Here is an 18,047-nt window from a genome sequence, read left to right as displayed (position 1 = left end):
CCCACACTGGGTAGACCTTGAGCTGGTGGAGGAGAGGGACCAGCGCCCGCTCTGTCGCCTGGAGGGGGTACTGCTGGTGGATGAGAAGGTGGGCGAGCGGGTTCGGGGGTTAATCAAGAGGTACTTAGAGGCCAATGATAATGGGGAGGTCCGGGTGGGGACAGTTTGGGAGGCATTGAAGGCGGTGATTAGAGAGGAGTTGATTTCTATCCGAGCCCATAGGGAGAGGGGAGAGCAAAGAGAGAGGAAGAGGTTAGTGGGGGAGGTGGTGAGGGTGGACAGGAGATACGCGGAGACTCCGGAGGAGGGACTGTTGGGGGAGCGACGTAGCCTTCAGGCCAAGTTCGACTTGCTGACCACTGGAAAGGCGGAAGCTCAGTGGAGGAAGGCACAGGGAGCTGTGTACGAATATGGGGAGAAGGCGAGTAGGATGCTGGCGCATCAGCTACGTAAGCGAGACGCAGCCAGGGAGATTGGTGGAGTGACGGATAGGGGAGGCAATGTGGTGCAAAGTGGGGTGGACATTAATGGGGTCTTCAGGGACTTTCATGGGGAATTGTACCGGTCCGAGCCCCCAGTGGAGGTGGGGGGGGAGAGATGGGGCGCTTTTTGGATAGGCTGAGATTTCCGAAGGTGGAGGAGGGGCAGGTGGAGGGGCTGGGGGCGCCGATTGAGTTGGAGGAGGTGGTCAAAGGGATAGGCAGTCGGGGAAGGCGCCGGGGCCGGATGGGTTTCCGGTCGAATTTTACAAAATGTTTGCAGACCTGTTGGGCCCCCTCTTGGTTAGGACCTTTAACGAGGCAAGGGGGGGGGGGGGGCTTTGCCCCCGACTATGTCACGGGCGCTGATTTCCTTGATCCTTAAACGGGACAAGGACCCCCTACAGTGTGGATCATATAGGCCGATCTCGTTGCTAAATGTGGATGCCAAGCTGTTGGCGAAGATCTTGGCCACAAGGATAGAGGACTGTGTGCCAGGGGTCATTCATGAGGACCAGACAGGGTTTGTGAAGAGAAGGCAGCTGAACACCAATATACGTAGGCTTCTGAATGTTATAATGATGCCGGCGGTAGAAGGGGAGGCGGAGATAGTAGTAGCATTAGACCCGGAGAAGGCCTTTGATAGGGTTGAGTGGGGTACTTGTGGGAGGTGCTGGAAAGGTTTGGGTTCGGGGAGGGGTTTGTTAGTTGGGTGAGGCTGTTATATGAGGCCCCGATGGCGAGCGTAGCCACGAATAGGAGGAGATCGGAGTACTTTCGGTTGTACCGGGGGACGAGGCAGGGGTGTCCCCTGTCCCTTTGCTCTTTGCGTTGCAATTGAGCCCCTGGCCATGGCGTTGAGGGAGTCGAGGAATTGGAGGGGTCTGGGGCGGGGTGGGGAGGAGCACCGAGTGTCATTATACGCAGATGACTTGTTGCTTTATGTGGCGGACCCAGTGGGGGGAATGCCAGACGTGATGCAGATCCTTAGGGAATTTGGGGGCTTTTCTGGGTACAAGCTCAACCTGGGTAAGAGTGAACTGTTCGTCGTGCACCCGGGGGATCAAGAGGAGGGGATTGGTAGGCTCCCGCTGAAAAGGGCGGGAAGGAGCTTTCGGTACCTGGGAGTCCAGGTGGCTAGGAGCTGGGGGGCCTTTCACAGACTTAACCTCACTAGGCTGGTGGAGCAAATGGAGGAGGAGTTCAAAAGATGGGACATGTTGCCGCTGTCGCTGGCGGGCAGTGTTCAGTCCGTCAAGCTGACGGTGCTCCCAAGGTTTTTGTTCCTGTTCCAGTGCCTCCCCATCCTCATCCCGAAGTCCTTTTTTAGGAGAGTCAACAGGAGTATTACGGGATTTGTATGGGCGCATGGGACTCCGAGGGTGAGAAGGGTGTTTTTGGAGCGGGGCAGGGATAGCGGGGGGCTGGCATTGCCCAACCTCTGTGGGTACTGTTGGGCTGCCAACGCAGCAATGGTGCGTAAGTGGGAAATGGACGGGGCAGGGGCAACATGGAAGAGGATGGAGATGGCGTCCTTCGTGGACACGAGCCTGGAGGCACTGGTAACGGCGCCGTTGCTGCTCCCTCCAACGAGGTATACCACGAGCCCGGTGGTAGCGGCTAACCTCAAAATTTGGGGGCAATGGAGACGGCATAGGGGGGAGGTGGGGGGCCCGATGGAGTCCCCGATACGGGGGAGCCACCGGTTTGTTCCAGGGAGCATCGATGGCGGGTTTCTGGGCTGGCACAGGGTAGGTACTAGAAGGTTGAGGGACCTGTTTGTGGAGGGGAGGTTTGCGAGCCTGGGTGAGTTAGAGGGGAAGTTTGGGCTCCTCCCGGGGAACATGTTTAGGTACATGCAGGTTAGGGCGTTTGCCAGGCGGCAGGTGGAGGGGTTCCCTCTGCTGCCCCCACGTGGGGTACGGGACAGGGTGCTCTCGGGGGTGTGGGTTAGAGGAGGGAGGATTTCGGACGTGTACCACGTCATGCAGGAGGTGGTTGAGGCCTCGGTGGAGGAGCTGAAGGGTAAATGGGAGGAGGAGCTGGGTGAGGAGATTGAGGAGGGGACATGTGCGGATGCCCTGGAAAGAGTGAATTCCTCCTCTTCCTGTGCGAGGCTTAACCTCATACAGTTTAAGGTGCTGCACAGGGCCCACATGACTGGGACGAGGATGAGTAGGTTTTTCGGGGGTGAAGACAGGTGTGCTAGGTGCTCGGGGAGCCCAGCGAACCTCGCCCATATATTCTGGGCATGCCCAGCTCTGGGGGAGTTTTGGAAGGGGGTAGCAAGGACGGTGTCGAGGGTGGTAGGATCCAGGGTCAAGCCAGGCTGGGGACCCGCAATGTTTGGGGTTGCAGTGGAGCCGGGAGTGCAGGAGGCGAAAGAGGCCGGTGTTCTGGCCTTTGTGTCCCTAGTAGCCCGGCGGAGGATCTTGCTTAAATGGAAGGATGCGAGGCCCCCAAGTGTGGAGGCCTGGATCAAAGATATGGCGGGGTTCATCAACTTGGAGATGGTGAAATTTGCCCTGAGGGGATCAGTACAGGGTTCTTTAGGTGGTGGCAGCCTTTCCTGGACTTCCTGGCAGAACGGTAGGCAACCTGGGGGTGGGGCAGCAGCACCTGGGGGGGGGGGGGGGGTAGTGAGGGGGGTGGAGTGGAGGGGAGGGGGGTGGGAGGGTGGGAGAGGAGGGGAGGGCAGGGATTTGTTTTGGGGGAAGGGAGAAATGTGTATATGTGTTTATTGAATATGCCGGGTGTTTATCTATTTCTTCTTTTTGTAGTTACTGGGGGGGGGGGGGGGAGGGGGGTTGGTTTTGGGGGTTAGTGTGTTTTTCATTTTGTTCTTGTTAATACTGTTTTCTTGTTGTTATTTTATGTTTTTGAAAATCTCAATAAAAATTATTTTTTTTAAAAAATCCTGCAAGAGGCTGGACGGCTCACTCAAATTACAGAGTGCTTGTGGGGCAGATTTGCAAGACCCTGGTATCAACATCATCTCATTCTCTCTCAGCTCAGGACAATGACAGATAATCAGTATGTCACATGTCAATGTACGCTAAGAAAGGTATATTATTCCAAATGTTAGCCACCTGCGGAATTACAAAGAGGACAGGAAAACCAAATAATTGGATGTGATTGAGGATGCAAGGAACCATTATTTGGTACATGTCGCAACGTTTTTGAGCTGAAGTGAGGGAGGTGGAAAATGGTTTGCAACAGTGGACATTTTGAGGATTCATTTCATAATGTCCATATTTTGATCCTGAATCCATGGCCCTGGAAGCTGCTCAACAACACAAGCTTATAGTCGGGCAGATAGGTAAATCGGGAGAGGGTGTGATATGGTTACAAAAGCTACACGAGCCAGGTTGGAGTCAAACCTACAATATTCTGATCCGTAGTCAGACACGTTATCCATTGCTCCACTGGCCCCACTGACAAATGGAAACGTATGGCTCCCATTTCACAGAGATGCGCTCCAAAGAGATGAATGAGTGGGAATGAGAATTCATATGTGGAACAATTAGCAACAGAGTTACCGTCGCTGCTTTTTGTCAATGGATCATCTTGAAATATGCTGATCTTCACTGGTCACCAAATCAAATCTGTCCTCATGTGTCTGTTCAATAAGGGCTCGATGGTGCAATTGTTCATTTAGAAAGTGTGTGGGAAGCAGCGATTCCATTATGGCAGAATTCTTAACTTTGCAGTTATATTACCGTTAACATGCTACCACCAAAGCACAGGAGTCCTCTTTTCTTGCCAGAACACTGCTGATGGATGCTTTGTAAGAGGTCTTACAAAACCAGGTTAAAGTCTAACAGGTTTGTTTCGAATCACTAGCTTTCAGAGCACAGCTCCTTCCTCAGGTGAAATGGAAGAAGCTGTGCTCTGAAATCTAGTGATTCGAAACAAACCTGTTGGACTTTACCCTGGTGTTGTAAGACTTCTTACTGTGCTCACCCCAGCCCAACGCAGACATCTCCACATCATGGATAAATGCTTGGTTCAGTTCTGCAGTTGCATCAGCTGACCAGCAGGGGTTACTGTGGAGCCACAATGCTTCAAATATTCCCTGGAATAAAAGGAAGTCATCTTCCAGTCAAGCAGCACATTCGCCTGCTCCCTCAGTGTCGAGGTTGGTGCTAGTTCTCTGTCATCTTTCTACCATTCAGCAGGGTCAGACTTTTCTCGGCCTTTCACTGTTACAGTGTGTGTCAATCCAGCCACTGACTGAATGCTGCTGCTTTGACATAGTGATGGGGCAAATATTTGATATTTATAGTCAGTGCATGAATTGGCAGTGGCTTTTCCCTGCTGGTCAAGGAGCAACTAGGATGTGGGGTGTGAGCGCCTGTTGTGATACATCCAGCATCAGATTCTGCAAGAACTGGACAACTCATTCAAATTACAGAGAGCTTGTGGTGTATAAGCGAGAAAATGGGGTCAACATTGTCTCCCCGTGTCTGCGTGGATTTCCTCTGGGTGCACCTGTTTCCTCCCACAGTCCTAAAATGAGCAGGATAGGTGGATTGGCCATGCTAATTTGGCCCAAGATGGAGTTACAGGGGTAGTACGGGGTTTGAACCTAGCTAGGGTGTTCTTTCAGAGGCTGATGTAGACACAAGGGCCTGATTATATCCCTGCACTGTAGGGATTCTATGTTCTCTTATTCTAATTCTCTCTGTGCTCAGGGCAATTGTTTTTTTTTTACAGACAATTTTATTGAGGTATTTTTTGGCATTGTAAACAGTAACAATATACATTAGTGTGCAAATATCAATTACAAAAACATAGTGCAAATAACAGTTTCTCTCTAGCAAATATACCCGCCTATTCTTCCCCCCTACTCTACACTATTCTACCCCCCCCCTCCCACCTCCCCCCCCCCCCCCCCCCCCCACTGACGATTAGTTCCCTGCGAAGAAGTCGGTGAATGGTTGCCACCTCCAGGCGAACCCCGATAGTGATCCTCGTAATGCGAACTTGATTTTTTTCCAAGCCGAGAAAGCTTGCCATGTCCGACAGCCATACTTCGGTTTTTGGGGGCTTTGAGTCCCTCCAGGCTAACAGTATTCGTCGCCGGGCTACCAGGGAAGCAAAGGCCACAACATCGGCCTCTATCCCCTCCTGGACTCCCGGGTCCTCCGACACCCCAAAAATTGCCACCTCTGGACTCATCGCCACCCTTATTTTCAGTACCCGGGACATGACATCCGCAAATCCCTGCCAGTACCTCCTGAGTTTTGGACATGCCCAGAACATGTGGACATGGTTCGCTGGTCCTCTCCCACATCTAGCACACTTGTCCTCGAGCCCAAAGAATTTGCTCATCCGGACCACCGTCATGTGAGCCCGGTGAACTACCTTGAACTGAATCAGGCCGAGCCTGGCACATGTTGTGGTTGCATTTTCCCTCTTCAGAGCGTCTGCCCATACGCCTCCCTCCAATTCCCCACCATGTTCCTCCTCCCACTTAAGTTTCAGTTCCTCAGTCCCTGTGTTCTCCGCTCCCACAAACTCCTGATAAATATCTGAGACTCTCCCCTCTCCTACCTCACCCCTGGAAACTACCCTGTCCTGGATCCCCCTTGGTGGAAGGTGTGGAAAGGACGGGACCTGTCTACGTACGAAATCCCGCACCTGCAAGTACCGAAAGTCATCCCCCCTCGCCAGCCCGAACTTCTCCTCCAGCGCCCTCATGTTCGCGAAGTTCCATTCCAGGAACAAGTCGCCCATCCTTCCCACCCCCGCCCTCCGCCACGCTCGAAACCCGCCACCCATCTTCCCCGGGACAAATCGGTGGTTATCACATATTGGGGACCAGACCGACGCTCCCACTTCCTCCCCATGCTTCCTCCATTGGCCCCAAAACCGCAAAGCCGCCACCACTATCGGGCTGGTGGAGTACCTGGCCGGCGGGAGCGGCAGGGGAGCCATGACCAGGGCTGCCAAGCTGGTGCCCCTGCACGAAGCAGCCTCCACCCACTCCCAAACCGACCCCGTACCAACCATCCATTTCCTTATCCTGGCTATGTTAGCCACCCAGTAGTAGTTGCTGAGGTTCGGCAACACCAGTCCCCCCTTGCTATGGTTCCGTTCCAGCATCCCTCTACCCGCAGGGACTTCCCTGCCCAAACAAATCCTAGGATGATTTTATTGATTCTTTTAAAGAAGGACCGCGGAATGAAAATAGGGAGACACTGAAAAATAAACAGGAATCTCGGAAGGATCGTCATCTTCACCATCTGTACTCTCCCCACTAGTGACAGCGGGAGCGCATCCCACCTCCCGCATCCCACCTCCGAAACTCGCTCCTCATTTGCTCCACCAGCCTGGACAAGTTCAACTTATGCATCTTGCCCCAGTCCCGCACCACTTGTATCCCTAAATACCTAAAACTTTCCCCAACCAGCTTAAACGGTAGCTCTCTCAGCCTATTCTCCTGACCCCTCGCCTGCACCACAAACATCTCGCTTTTTGCCATGTTCAACTTGTACCCCGAAAACCAGCCAAATTCCCCGAGGATTTCCATAATCCCGTCCATCCCTGCCGCTGGATCCGACACATACAAAAGTAGGTCATCCGCGTAGAGCGAGACCTTGTGTTCTACCCCCCCGCCCCCGACCATTCCCTTCCATCCCCTTGCCGCTCTCAGAGCAATTGCCAGCGGTTCTATGGCCAACGCAAACAGCAATGGAGAGAGGGGGCATCCCTGTCTTGTCCCGCGGTATAGTCTAAAATACTCAGATGTTGTCCTGTTCGTCCTTACATTATCCTCCGGGGCCTGATATAGCAGTCTAATCCAGTCCACAAAGCCTTCCCCAAACCCAAACCGTCCCAGCACCTCCCATAAATAGTCCCACTCCACCCGGTCAAAAGCCTTTTCAGCATCCATTGCCACCACTACCTCCACCTCTCTGCCCTCCGGGGGTATCATAACCACATTGAGTAGCCTTCTTAGATTGGCTACTAGCTGCCTGCCCTTAACAAACCCAGTTTGGTCCTCCACAATCACGTCGGTACCCAGTCTTCAATTCTGGACGCCAGGATCTTGGCCAGCAGTTTAGCGTCACATTAATCAGGGAGATTGGCCTATAGGACCCACAAGCTTCCGGATTTTTATCCGGTTTTAATATCAGCGAGATGGTGGCTTGCGACACTGTCGGGGGTAGCACCCCATTGTCCCCTCGCCTCGTTAAACACCCTAACCAGCACCGGCCCCACTATCCCCGAGAACTTTTTGTAGAACTCCACTGGATACCCGTCCGGCCCCGGGGCTTTACCCAACTGCATGGCCTTCAAGCCCCCCATTACTTCTTCAGCTCTAATCGGGGCCCCCAGACCCTCTACCATCCCCCTGCCCACCTTTGGGAAGGTCAGCCCATCTAAGAAGCGCCTCATCCCCTCCGGCCCCGTGGTGGGTTCCAAGCTATACAGCTTGCTCTAGAAGTCACTGAATACCCTGTTCAATCCTGCTGGGTCTCCAACCCGGTTCCCTGCCCCGTCCACTACCGTCCCTATCTCCCTGGCCGCCTCCCTCTTCCTAAGTTGCTGTGCAAGCATTCTGCTGGCTTTCTCCCCATACTCCATACATCGCGCCCCTGGCCTTTCTGAGCTGCTCTACGGCCTTCCCAGTGGATAGCGCCCCGAGTTCCGCCTGCAGTCACCGTCATTCCCAAAGTAGCTCTGCCCTCGGGGGCTCCGCATATTCCCTATCCGTCCGTATCATCTCCTGCACTAGTCTGTCCATCTCCGCCCTATCCGTTCTGTCCCTATGGGCTCGGATTGAGATCAGTTCCCCTCTCACCACCGCCTTCAGCGCCTCCCAGAGCACCGCTGCTGAGACTTCCCCTGTATCGTTGACCTGCAGGTAGTCCTGCATGCATGTCCCCACTCTCTCACACACCCTCTCCTCTGCCAACAATCCCACCTCTAACCTCCATTGTGGGGGCTGGTAACTTTCTTTGCAGACCAGCAGGTCGACCCAATGTGGAGCATGGTCCGAAATAGTGATCGCCGAGTATTCTGTATCCCTTACCCCCTCCAAAAAGTCCCTACTCATAATACAGAAGTCAATACGAGAATAAACCTTGTGAACATGTGAATAGAACGAGAACTCCTTCCCCGTCGGCCGGCTGATTCTCCAGGGGTCTACCCACTCCATTTGTTCCATGAACCCTCTCATTTCCCTTACTATTGCCGGGACCCTGCCCGTTCTGGAGCACGACCGGTCCAGGTCGGGGACGAGGACTGTATTAAAGTCCCCACCAATAATCAACTTGTGTGAATCCAAGTCAGGGATTTTCCCCAGCAGCCTTTTGACGAAATCTACATCATCCCAGTTTGGAGCGTAAACATTCACTAGGACCACCTTCACCCCCTCAAGCTTGCCCCGGACCATGAGAAATCTACCACCCCCATCCGCAACTGTGCTGTCCGCCTCAAATTTAACCCGTTTGTTAATCATGATCGCGACCCCTCTGGTTTTAGCGTCAAGCCCCGAATGGAAGACCTGGCTAACCCAGCCCTTCCGTAATCTAATCTGGTCCGCCACTTTCAAATGTGTCTCCTGCAGCAACATTACATTCGTCTTCAGAGCGCGTAAGTGCGCGAACACACGTGCCCTCTTGACCGGCCCGTTTAACCCTCTAACATTCCAGGTGATCAGCCTGGTTGGAGGGCACCCTGCCCCCTCCCTACGCCGATCAGCCATCCCCCTTCTTGGGCCCACCCCCTGCCCATGTGCCGTGCGTCACCTGGTCCGCCTCTTTGCAGCTCCCACCCCCGACCTCTTCCCTGTTACCTGGTTCAGTTCCCTCCCTCGTCAGCAGATCATCTACCCCCCCCCCCCCCCCCCCCCCCCCCCCCCAGCAACAACCCCCTGTAACCTAACCCCTGCCATATACTGGCTGTATACACACACCCCACCTCGCTCCCGTTGACTAGTTCAAAGCAGCTAGCCTGGTGGCTCTCAACTCCGGCACCACCATGTTTCCCACCTATTGTCCCCCCACTCCCCTCCCCCCCGCCCATCAACACCACCTCCCCAGAACAGCCCTGTTCAAGCAATCGCTCTGGGACCGAAACAGAGAGAAAACAAACAAAGAACAAAGCTCGCCCCCACAATAGTGCAATTCAAACTGTGTAATGAGGTGGGCACTACCACCCACCCCCCTCCCAACATTCCCAGAAAAATAGCAAAAAGAACCCGAACAGCCCCCCAGCACCTAATAACTTAAACTTTAACTATAACTTTGGCTTTAACTTTCAAACTTTCAATCAGGCAAACACAAACACAAGAACACCCCTCAATTTTAAGTAAAAGAGCATGCCGAACGACATCGCTAACACGAAGGGCAATCTACGAACAAATGCAAACATCCCTTAATACACTCTAACTTGAGTCCATGGGTCCTCAATTTGGCACCAGTCCATGCCCCTTAGCGAAGTCCATCGCTTCCTCCGGGTCGTCAAAATAATGTTGCTGTTCCCGGTAAGTGACCCAAAGCCGCACCAGGAAAAGTAGCCCGAACTTGACCTTTTTAAACAGAATCTCTTTAATTTGTCTGTAGGCTGCCCTCCTTCTGGCTACCTCCTGGCTCAGATCCTGGTAGATGTGCAGGACACTATTGTTCCATGAGCAGCTCTTCGTGCTCTTGGCCCACTGTAGAACCCGCTCCTTGTCCACGAACCTATGGAACCTGACCATCATAGCCCGGGGAGGACCCCCCCTCGCGGCTGCCTCACCTGCACTCTGTGTGCCCTGTCCAGCTCCAACGGACGCGGGAAGAAATCATCCCCCAGCAGCTTCTGCAGCCTGTCTGCCACATATGCCGTGGCATCCACTCCCTCGGCCCCCTCCGGGAGCCCAATGATTCTCAGATTCTGCCGGCGAGACCTGTTTTCCAGGTCCTCCAGCTTTTCCATCAGCCTTGCTTGCTGCTCCTTCAACTTTCTAATTTCCACATCCACTACCGTTTAGAAATCCGCCTGCTCTCCCACTGTCTTCTCCGGTGCCTGGACCTTCTTATCCTGGGCGTCCAGCCTCTGGTCCAGTCGCTCCACCGCTTTCTGGAGCGGTTCCAAATTATCCCGCTTCAGTGCTGCGAAGTTCTCTTTCATGACCTTCAGCATGTTGTCCAGTGCTGTCTGGACCGTCCGTTCCGTGGTCCGTTCGTCGGCCATCTTTCCTCCCACTTGAGCTTCCACACCACCTTTGTTCAGCCCCTTCTTCGCCTGTTTTCGCTCCCTTCTGCTCCTTAAGTCCATACAACTCTGTATAGATTCAGATCTAGAGTGCTATTGTTTTCCACTCCAGCGCTCAAAAGTTTGAAAAAGTCGGGGGAAAAGGACTAAAAGTCTGACCGGAGCGAGAGCCACCAAATACGCGACTTACTCCCTCATAGCCGCCACCAGAAGTCCGGCTCAGGACAATTGTTCACAGACAATCAGTGTGTCATGTGTCAGTGTACGCTGCGAAAGGTAAGTTATTTCAAACATTAGTCGCCAGCGGAATTACAAAGAGGACAGAAAAGTACATCATTGGACGTGTTGGAGGATGAAAGGAATCTTTATTTGTTATTTTGACAATGATTCCCTGGCCCTGGAAGCTGCAAAATAAGACAGGCAGACAGGTAAATTGGGAGATGATGTGGCAGTGGTTGCACAGAGATTGCAAAATGGTCACGAGCCAGGTAGGAGTTGAACCTACAATCTTCTGATCTGTAGTTAGACACATTATCCATTGCGCCACTGGCCCCACTGGTGCATTGATATGTTTGTCGCCCATTTCATTGTGTTGTGCTACAAATAGATGAATGAGTGGGAATGGGAATTCATATGTGGAACAATCAACAACAGAGTTGCCGTCACTGTTTTTTGTCAATGGATCATCTTGCAATGTGCTGATCTTCACTGGACATCATACCAAATCTGTCCTCATGTCTCTGTTCAATAAGGGCTCAATAGTGCAATTGTTCATTTAGGAAGTGTGTGGTAAGCAGCAATTCAATGAAGGCAGAATTCTTAACTTTACAGATAAATTACAATTAACACGCTGCCACCAAAGCACAGGAGCCCTCGTAATTTTACTGAAAGCTGCCTGTAAATGCTTGGTTCAGTTCTGCAGTTCTATCAGCTGACCAGCAGGGAGTACTGTGGAGCCGCAAAGCTTCCAAACAGTCCCTTGAAAGAAAAGGAAATCATCCACTAATCAAGCAGCACATTTGCCTGCTCCCTCAGTGTCCAGGTTGCTGCTAGTTCACCGTCATCTTTTCATCCTTCAGCATGGTCAGGCTTTTCTCGGCCTCTTTCACTGTTACTGTGCTTGTCAAACCAGCCAGTGTCTGAGAGCTGCGCTTTGACTTGGTGATGGAGACAAAGGTTTAATATGTATTGTCAGCGCATGAATTGGCAGTGGCTTTTCCCTGCTGGTCAAGGAGCAACTACGATGTGGAGTGTAATTTCCTGCTGCAATGCATCCAGTGTTAAATCCTGCAAGAGGCTGGACGGCTCACTCAAATTACAGAGTGCTTGTGGGGCAGATTTGCAAGATCCTGGGATCAACATCATCTCATTCTCTCTGAGCTCCGGACAATGGTTGACAGATAATCAGTCTGTCACGTGTCAGTGTACGCTAACAGGTAAATTATTCCAAACGTTAGCTGCCTACAGAATTACAAAGAGGACAGGAAAGCTACATGGTTGGATGTGATTCCAAGTCTCTGTAATGGCCATAACATCATAATTCCCAGTACTAATCCAAGCTCTAAGTTCATCTGCCTTCTCGTATTGAAACAAATGCACTTCTGTCCATCAGACCCTCTTTGATCAGCAAACACACACTACCTGCTGTTCTTCCAATTCTTATCATAGAAGAGAATCATAGAATTGACAGTGCAGAAGGAGGCCATTCCTCCCATCGAGTCTGCACCGGACCTTGGAAAGGACATCATACTTAAGGCCACACTTCCACCCTATTCCCGTAACCCAGCAACCCCTTCTAACCAATTGGGCACTAAGGGCAATTTAGAGTGACCAATCCACCTAACCTACATGTCTTTGGACTGTCTTACTGGCCCAACTCTCTCATTCCCCTTCAGTTAATTCACCGTTGCTTTGGTTCCCGCCCTCCTGCCAAACTAGTTTAAATCCTCCCGTGTGCTGATGCCGAGCCATTTGGAGACAGGCCTGCAGCGTATCCGGTGAAGCAAATCGCTGTACATTGTGCCATGACACAGGGGATGACTTCACATTCTAGAATGTCCACTTTAATTGTGAGAGGCAGTCTCATTGATGCCCGTATCCCTTAATCTGTTCCTAGTTCTCGTCAAGTTCAGCTGATTTGTCGGTCAGACCTCATAGCTCGAAATTTATCACTTGAGCCTTTGCACAACTATTGGAAGGGAGATTAAAATTTTCAGACAGCTGCAACAATGAAGGTGCCTGAACTTTGGCCAGTGTCAAAGATTCAAAGGTGAGACGAGTAATGAAGTTAAATATATGCATGATCTGCCTCTATCCCTGAGGTTGAATGAGTACAAGTAGTCTTCTGTCAGTCAGACAAACCTCCTCACTGTCCCCTCATAGTCATCCCAGCAGCAACTTTCAGCTCATGTCTAATTCAATCCATATCATTGGACACGTGTCTGCTTCTGTCATCGCCCAAATTGAAATCCCTTCAGATGAAGCTCAAGCTTCAGGTGAACTTCTAGAACGTGCGTTTTATTGCGAGAGGCAGTCCATTAATCTATTCCTATTACTAGTCAAGCTCAGCTCATCTTTCGGCCAGATCACACAGCTCCAGGTTTGTCATGTGCTGTTGCACACAAATTGGAGTGAGATTAAAATTTACAGACAGTTGCAACTATGAAGATTACTTAAAACTAGCAAGCGTCAAGGATGCAAAGCCGATGCGAGGAAATAAATTATATCTGTGCACGATCACCCCGATCGCTGAGGTTGAATGAATGCCTTTGAAATTGAAATCCAGACATTTAGCTAACTGACATGTGAGGGCATCTCCTGAATGGCCTTCCAGACAAAGTGAGCAAATGGGTGCATTTGCATGGTGCGCCAAGGCAGAATTGAGTGTTTGTGTGAAATTGCAAGGCCAGGAGGAGGAAAAGCTTTGATGTGCAGTTTGCATTGTGAAACCTTTCATTGAATGTAGCACAGGCTGGTGCTATGGAGATCTGTTAATGGCTCAAAGTGTCGCAGAGCTGCAACATGCAGTGTTAGATGAAGCATCAGACCGCTCATGGCACGTGGGAAATAATCAGAAAAGAACACCTGTACATGGCCTCTCCTTCGATAGCTCAGCTGGTAGAGCGGAGGACTGTAGATGATTAAAAGTGACATCCTTAGGTCGCTGGTTCAATTCCGGCTCGAAGGAAGCCCCCTTCCATTTTACACAAAAAACCATACCAACCACAACTAAACACATCACACCCATTCACACTTTTCTCATTACGTTACTCCTTCGCAAATTCATCTGCAGATGCAGTAGCTCTTCTTTTCATTTTTCAAAACACCCACTACCTGCTTCTTTTGATTCTCTTCCGCACTTGCTGGCCACCAGCGCATTCCTTTCACTGCAATGCATCCAAACACCCTGCACACAATTCAAAGTACAAGTTGTCTTCTGTCAGTCGGACACCCCTCCTCACTGTCCCTGCACAGTCATCTCACCAGCAACTTTCTCATTCAATTCAGCTCGTTTCCAATTCAATCCATATCATTGGACACTTGTCAGCTTCTGTCATCGTCCTAATTGAAATCCCTTCAGATGAAGCTCACCCGTTGCTTTGAGGACTTGCTGATGGAGGAAACCATCTACTGTATTTGGGCAGCAGGCTGACACTAGCAGGCCTTCCCTGCTGATCTCCGAGCCACTTGGAGACAGGTGTGCAGCGTATCCGGTGAAGCAAGTCGATGTGCATTGTGCCATGAGACTGGGGACGACTTCAACTTCTAGAACGTGCGTTTTATTGCGAGAGGCAGTCCATTAATCTATTCCTATTACTAGTCAAGCTCAGCTCATCTTTCGGCCAGATCACACAGCTCCAGGTTTGTCATGTGCTTTTGCACACAAATTGGAGGGAGATTAAAATTTACAGACAGTTGCAACTTTGAAGTTTACTTAATATTAGCAAGCGTCAAGATGCAAAGCCGATGCGAGGAAATAAATTATATCTGTGCATGATTACCCTGATCGCTGATGTTCAATGAATGCCTTTGAAATTGAAATCCAGACATTTAGCTAACTGACATGTGAGGGCATCTCCTGAATGGCCTTCCAGACAAAGTGAGCAAATGGGTGCATTTGCATGGTGCGCCAAGGCAGAATTGAGTGTTTGTGTGAAATTGCAAGGCCAGGAGGAGGAAAAGCTTTGATGTGCAGTTTGCATTGTGAAACCTTTCATTGAATGTAGCACAGGCTGGTGCTATGGAGATCTGTTAATGGCTCAAAGTGTCGCAGAGCTGCAACATGCAGTGTTAGATGAAGCATCAGACCGCTCATGGCACGTGGGAAATAATCAGAAAAGAACACCTGTACATGGCCTCTCCTTCGATAGCTCAGCTGGTAGAGCGGAGGACTGTAGATGATGAAAACTGACATCCTTAGGTCAATGGTTCAATTCTGGCTCGAAGGAAGCCCCCTTCCATTTTACACAAAAAACCATACCAACCACAACTAAACACATCACACCCATTCACACTTTTCTCATTACGTTACTCCTTCGCAAATTCATCTGCAGATGCAGTAGCTCTTCTTTTCATTTTTCAAAACACCCACTACCTGCTTCTTTTGATTCTCTTCCGCACTTGCTGGCCACCAGCGCATTCCTTTCACTGCAATGCATCCAAACACCCTGCACACAATTCAAAGTACAAGTTGTCTTCTGTCAGTCGGACACCCCTCCTCACTGTCCCTGCACAGTCATCTCACCAGCAACTTTCTCATTCAATTCAGCTCGTTTCCAATTCAATCCATATCATTGGACACTTGTCAGCTTCTGTCATCGTCCTAATTGAAATCCTTTCAGATGAAGCTCACCCGTTGCTTTGTGGACTTGCTGATGGAGGAAACCATCTACTGTATTTGGGCAGCAGGCTGACACTAGCAGGCCTTCCCTGCTGATCTCCGAGCCACTTGGAGACAGGTGTGCAGCGTATCCGGTGAAGCAAGTCGATGTGCGTTGTGCCATGACGCAGGGGACGACTTCAACTTCTAGAACGTGCGTTTTATTGCAAGAGGCAGTCCATTAATCTATTCCTATTACTAGTCAAGCTCAGCTCATCTTTCGGCCAGATCACACAGCTCCAGGTTTATCATGTGCTTTTGCACACAAATTGGAGGGAGATTAAAATTTACAGACAGTTGCAACTTTGAAGTTTACTTAATATTAGCAAGCGTCAAAGATGCAAAGCCGATGCGAGGAAATAAATTATATCTGTGCATGATTCCCTCGATCGCTGATGTTCAATGAATGTCTTTGAAATTGAAATCCAGACATTTAGCTAACTGACATGTGAGGGCATCTCCTGAATGGCCTTCCAGACAAAGTGAGCAAATGGGTGCATTTGCATGGTGCGCCAAGGCAGAATTGAGTGTTTGTGTGAAATTGCAAGGCCAGGAGGAGGAAAAGCTTTGATGTGCAGTTTGCATTGTGAAACCTTTCATTGAATGTAGCACAGGCTGGTGCTATGGAGATCTGTTAATGGCTCAAAGTGTCGCAGAGCTGCAACATGCAGAGTTAGATGAAGCATCAGACCGCTCATGGCACGTGGGAAATAATCAGAAAAGAACACCTGTACATGGCCTCTCCTTCGATAGCTCAGCTGGTAGAGCGGAGGACTGTAGATGATTAAAACTGACATCCTTAGGTCGCTGGTTCAATTCCGGCTCGAAGGAAGCCCCCTTCCATTTTACACAAAAAACCATACCAACCACAACTAAACACATCACACCCATTCACACTTTTCTCATTACGTTACTCCTTCACAAATTCATCTGCAGATGCAGTAGCTCTTCTTTTCATTTTTCAAAACACCCACTACCTGCTTCTTTTGATTCTCTTCCGCACTTGCTGGCCACCAGCGCATTCCTTTCACTGCAATGCATCCAAACACCCTGCACACAATTCAAAGTACAAGTTGTCTTCTGTCAGTCGGACACCCCGCCTCACTGTCCCTGCACAGTCATCTCACCAGCAACTTTCTCATTCAATTCAGCTCGTTTCCAATTCAATCCATATCATTGGACACTTGTCAGCTTCTGTCATCGTCCTAATTGAAATCCCTTCAGATGAAGCTCACCCGTTGCTTTGTGGACTTGCTGATGGAGGAAACCATCTACTGTATTTGGGCAGCAGGCTGACACTAGCAGGCCTTCCCTGCTGATCTCCGAGCCACTTGGAGACAGGTGTGCAGCGTATCCGGTGAAGCAAGTCGATGTGCATTGTGCCATGACGCAGGGGACGACTTCAACTTCTAGAACGTGCGTTTTATTGCAAGAGGCAGTCCATTAATCTATTCCTATTACTAGTCAAGCTCAGCTCATCTTTCGGCCAGATCACACAGCTCCAGGTTTATCATGTGCTTTTGCACACAAATTGGAGGGAGATTAAAATTTACAGACAGTTGCAACTTTGAAGTTTACTTAATATTAGCAAGCGTCAAAGATGCAAAGCCGATGCGAGGAAATAAATTATATCTGTGCATGATTCCCTCGATCGCTGATGTTCAATGAATGTCTTTGAAATTGAAATCCAGACATTTAGCTGACATGTGCGGGCATCTCCTGAATGGCCTTCCAGACAAAGTGAGCAAATGGGTGCATTTGCATGGTGCGCCAAGGCAGAATTGAGTGTTTGTGTGAAATTGCAAGGCCAGGAGGAGGAAAAGCTTTGATGTGCAGTTTGCATTGTGAAACCTTTCATTGAATGTAGCACAGGCTGGTGCTATGGAGATCTGTTAATGGCTCAAAGTGTCGCAGAGCTGCAACATGCAGTGTTAGATGAAGCATCAGACCGCTCATGGCACGTGGGAAATAATCAGAAAAGAACACCTGTACATGGCCTCTCCTTCGATAGCTCAGCTGGTAGAGCGGAGGACTGTAGATGATTAAAACTGACATCCTTAGGTCGCTGGTTCAATTCCGGCTCGAAGGAAGCCCCCTTCCATTTTACACAAAAAACCATACCAACCACAACTAAACACATCACACCCATTCACACTTTTCTCATTACGTTACTCCTTCGCAAATTCATCTGCAGATGCAGTAGCTCTTCTTTTCATTTTTCAAAACACCCACTACCTGCTTCTTTTGATTCTCTTCCGCACTTGCTGGCCACCAGCGCATTCCTTTCACTGCAATGCATCCAAACACCCTGCACACAATTCAAAGTACAAGTTGTCTTCTGTCAGTCGGACACCCCGCCTCACTGTCCCTGCACAGTCATCTCACCAGCAACTTTCTCATTCAATTCAGCTCGTTTCCAATTCAATCCATATCATTGGACACTTGTCAGCTTCTGTCATCGTCCTAATTGAAATCCCTTC

General features: G+C 50.3%; 3 non-coding genes across 3 annotated transcripts; all 3 read left to right on the top strand.

The window, feature by feature from the left end:
* The first annotated feature begins 13,787 nt into the window (after nt 1–13,787).
* On the top strand, nt 13,788–13,875 carry trnay-gua. Its single transcript is given in 2 exon segments — nt 13,788–13,824; nt 13,840–13,875. It is a non-coding gene; the product is annotated as a tRNA-Tyr (tRNA).
* A 2,435-nt stretch (nt 13,876–16,310) lies between these two features.
* trnay-gua lies at nt 16,311–16,398 on the top strand. The gene is given in 2 exon segments: nt 16,311–16,347; nt 16,363–16,398. It is a non-coding gene; the product is annotated as a tRNA-Tyr (tRNA).
* Nucleotides 16,399–17,568: 1,170 nt separating this feature from the next.
* Nucleotides 17,569–17,656, top strand: trnay-gua. Its single transcript is given in 2 exon segments — nt 17,569–17,605; nt 17,621–17,656. It is a non-coding gene; the product is annotated as a tRNA-Tyr (tRNA).
* The last annotated feature ends 391 nt before the right edge of the window (nt 17,657–18,047 follow it).

This window comes from Scyliorhinus canicula, chromosome 10, assembly GCF_902713615.1.
Source record: "Scyliorhinus canicula chromosome 10, sScyCan1.1, whole genome shotgun sequence".
NCBI classification, from domain to species: Eukaryota; Metazoa; Chordata; class Chondrichthyes; order Carcharhiniformes; family Scyliorhinidae; genus Scyliorhinus; species Scyliorhinus canicula.
This window is presented reverse-complemented; position numbering and strand designations above follow the sequence as displayed.